The following is a 4,452-nucleotide window of genomic DNA, read 5'->3' on the forward strand; positions in this document are numbered from 1 at the left end:
TTAAAAACGTCTTTGTCTTCCTTGGTGCTGCCTATAAAGGTGGTAGCCAATCTCCTACTCATCATCATGGTCACCCTCAGAACTCTGGTGAAACTCAAGATCATTAAAAAGAGGACCAGAAGTTCATGTACCACCAGTCAGACCAAGATGTCAAAATTAAGAGCAACTGGTGGAGATGCATAGGAATAGATAGTAGTGAGCACAGAAGATTCAAGGGTCAGATCTTGATGCCCAGCAGTGGTCAGAGGAGCAACAAGAAAACAAAGCACTTGTTGCCCAGTGGCTTCGGAAAGTTCCTATTTCATAAGATCAAGCAGCTTGAAGTGCTGTTGTGCAACAAATCTTACTGTGGATGTGCAACAAATTTTACTGTGTAGAGAATGATCACAATGTCTGCTCTGAAGATCACAGTCATTGTTGAAAGAGCAGTCCAGCTGGCCATCAGTCACCAATCCCAATGTCAGCAAAGAAAATGAATAGCCTGGGGCGCCTGAGTGGCTCAGTGGGTTAAGCCTCTGCCTTCAGCTCAGGTCATGATCTCAGGGTCCTGGGATTGAGTCCTGCATTGGGCTCTCTGCTCAGCAGGGAGCCTGCTTCCCCCTCTCTCTCTGCCTGCCTCTCTGCCTACTTGTGATCTCCCTCTCTCTGTCAAATAAATAAAAATAAATAAAATCTTAAAAAAAAGGAAATGAATAGACAGTGTATGTACATGTTATATTTGTGTTAATAAAACTATAAAAAGGAACAAAATTTAAAACCTCTTTTTCCTTTCCTCATTTAGAAGGAAAATCAAGACAGTGATATTTGAAGACCATGTATAAATATTAAATGTCCTGAACATCTACAAGATGCCAAGGATCCCTGTTTGCTGTGTTCTGGGGCATCTTCTTCAAGAAAAAAATGAATAAATAAAAAGCCCCCTCCACTATGGTGATGCCTTATATGGCCATCTGGGAATCTGAGACCAGGTAGACTATAAGCAGGGAAGTCTGGTAGGATTCAAGTACATCACAGATCACAGATCCTTGAAGTAAACTCAGACAGTCCTAAAGTCTGAGCTGGACTTACTTTGTATCTAGTTGGGCTGTCAACTGCTTTGTATAACACAGTGAAGTTGTAACATCTAAACAAATTCTGATTAATATAATGATTTTTTAAAATGTTAGTTAATTTTATTTAAACAAAATTAAATCTTCCTATTCTGAAGAATCCTAACCTAAACCCATTTAAATTATAGGACTTAATTTATCAATTCATCCAACCATTCATTTATTGGTTTGTTTGATTATTTTTGCCACAACCTTCTAAAAGATGGCAGTGGTCTAGCTACTATTAACAACAATGTAGAAAATAAATCTAAATCCCAGAATGGATTGCTCAGTATGGACTGGGCTGTTTTGTTATTTGTGTGTCTATGGCAATTATATCAGGCTGGCACATTAGCCTGGAGGATCTTGGGAACTGGTAAGTTGCAGGCTTAGGACCATATTCCCTCACATGCACTCAGCCTAAAGGGAGAAAGGCCCCTCCAACAGAAAGTCATACCAGTGGATGGGACACAGGCTCAGGGTCCTGGAAAGTGGAAGGGAGTTAACCCCAGCATGACTATACCACTTTTTGTAGGCTGGGGGGAAGGTACTGTGGCATGTTGAGTCTAGGGTGATCCCTACAGCATCTTGGAGGGGTGGGCAGCCCTCAAGAGCAGCCACCATCAGGAAGGGTTTTTTTTGGATCATGGTAGGAGTGAACATGGAGGTCACATGAAGGGCATTGTGGTCCCAGGAAGAACTGAAAGAACACTGGTCATTGCTTACCATTTTGTTATTGACCAAGGAAAAGAGATTTCTCATGTTCCCTCTTCCATTCACCAGAGGGCACTTGCAGGGGAGGTAGAGGACATAATGCTTACTTTGACAAGCAGCCGTGTACATTGCATAAGCAGTTTAAGCTTCCTGAGTGAGGAGTGACACAAAATGAAGCTTGTTTTTGTTAGAACCCAGATGAGATCTCCTTCCTCCATGGAGGTAACTGGGCTGCTGCATTCAAGGCCCAACCTGGCAAGTATCTCCAACAAAGTGGACAGAGCAAATGAGACAAGCAAGGCATTGGAGGAAAGGACAGAAAAACATGAATGACATTATGGATAGCTGCACAATGATCCATTGAAATATTGCTAACAACTCTTCAGTCATCATGCCACTTATGAAGTGAATATGTTGGGTAGGATGGGTCAATCTTAAGGAAGAACGTGGAAAACACAGTGATCTGGACAAACTGTGGCCCTCTGGCTAAATCCCACCTACACCTGTTTTTATACATAAAGTGTTATTTGTACTTATCCTTCAACAAATCATTTATGAGTGCTTTCATGCCTCAATGGCACAGTTGAGTAATTATGACAGGGGCTTAAACCTAAAATATTTACTACCTGAGCTTTTTAGGAAAAGTTTGGTAGGCAGAATAATGGCCCCTGAAAAGCTTACATCGTAATCCCTGGAACCTCTGAAAAATCTTCCCTTACATGGCAAATAGATGTTGCAGATGTAAATTAAGACTCTTAGGAAAGTTAGCCTGGATTATCCAGGGAGCAAAATCTAATGCTTTAATGTCCTTAAAAGCAGAAAACTGGACAGATAGCAATGTGAAAAGTACTGTACCTTGGCTTGGAAGAAGGAGAAAGAGAATCTGAGAACAGAATCCATGAGACAAGTAATGTAGATGGAGAAGCTAGAAAAGGAAAAGATGTATTCTTCCTGACAGCCTCTAGAAAGGTATACATGCCTGCTGAAACTGTAGTTTTAGCCCCGTGAGACCCTTCTCAGACTTCTGACCTACATAACTGTAAGATTCTATTAAGTCACCATGTTTGTGGTGACCTCCTATGGCATCAACAGAAAACCAGTTCATGATTCTAAATTTGATTTATATTTAATTTGATTTATTTGATTTGATGATTATTTATTTAGCAATCAACTACAAGATACCACATTATATCAGACACTACCATGCACTGGGGACACAGGAGACCAAGAAATAGTCCTGATCGTGATCCTTCATGTCTGTGGTGTGGACTATGGAGGGTCCTAGGTCATGAGTATGTATGACAGTGGTAGGGGACAGATCATAGTGCATTCATTACCTTCCACTTTCCTTCGTTCATACCCTTCCCACTTTCTGGAATCAAGTTTTCTCTATGTTGCTCATTTAAGTACTTTGTTCATATCACCAACAAAATATTTATCATATCTTTATTGGTTCTCCATGTAACCAGTTTACTGAGTAAAATGAATATGGTGAAGCACGGATGTGGTTTTATATTGTCCTCAATGTCTTAACAACTATGCTCTTGTGAATTTCACTTTCTATTTCTTGAAGATAACCTAGGTAGATCCCAGGAATTTCAATATATTTATCCATTTAAAATATCCATTTTAAATGAAAGCTGTATTATAGTATAAGTGATACACAATAACTGGCACATATTAAAAATATATAACTTAATAGGGTTTTACATATGTATATATCCACCATCACCACAATCAAGATAGAGAACCAATCCATCATTCCCAGAAGTGTTCTCCTGCCCATCCTCACTCCTTATCCACAGTCAACCACAGATCTGCCTTTTGTTACTATAGTTTGCACTCTTTAGAGTTTGGTGCAAATGGAATCATACAGAAGGTATTCTTTTTTGTTTAACTTCTTTTACTGAGATAAAAATTCATCCTTATTCTGTGTATCAATAGTTTGTTCTCCTTTAGTGAATAGATATGCCACAATTTGCTTATCCATTAACCTGTTGATGGATATCTAGATTTTTTCCAGTTTGAGGCTATAACAAATAAGCTGCTACAAACATTTCTGTACAAGTCTTTGTATGTGGTTTATGTTCTCTTGGGTAGATAAATACCTAGGAGTGATATGACTCATATGCTAGGTATACATGTTTAAATGTTTGAGAAACTGCCAAACTACCAAAATAATTAAACTGTTTTACATTCCTACCAGTAGTGTAAGGATATTATTTCCTACACATTTTTGATAGTGCTTGCTATGGCTAGTCTTTTTAACTTTATCTGTTCTAATACCTGTGTGTTGTTTTAGTTTTAATTTGCATTTCTCTTATTATTAATGATGTTGAACATCTTTTCATGTGCTTATCTGCCATCCAGTTAAGTTACCTTCTTTGGTTAACTGTTCAGATATTTTGCCTATGTATTTATTGAGTGTTTATTTTCTTGTTGAGTTTTGAAAGTCTTTATATATTCTAGATACAAGTCTTTTTTCAAATATAAGGCATGAAAATATTTTCTCCTAAGCTAGCTTACCTTTTCATTTCCTTAACTACATTTTGAAAAAATATTTATTTCTAATTCTTAAGAAATCCTATTTATCATTTTTACTTTTATGAGTTGTGCTTATGGTATTATATCTAATTATGAACTCTTTACC

Source organism: Mustela erminea, chromosome 5 (genome assembly GCF_009829155.1).
Source record: "Mustela erminea isolate mMusErm1 chromosome 5, mMusErm1.Pri, whole genome shotgun sequence".
In the NCBI taxonomy this organism is placed as follows: domain Eukaryota; kingdom Metazoa; phylum Chordata; class Mammalia; order Carnivora; family Mustelidae; genus Mustela; species Mustela erminea.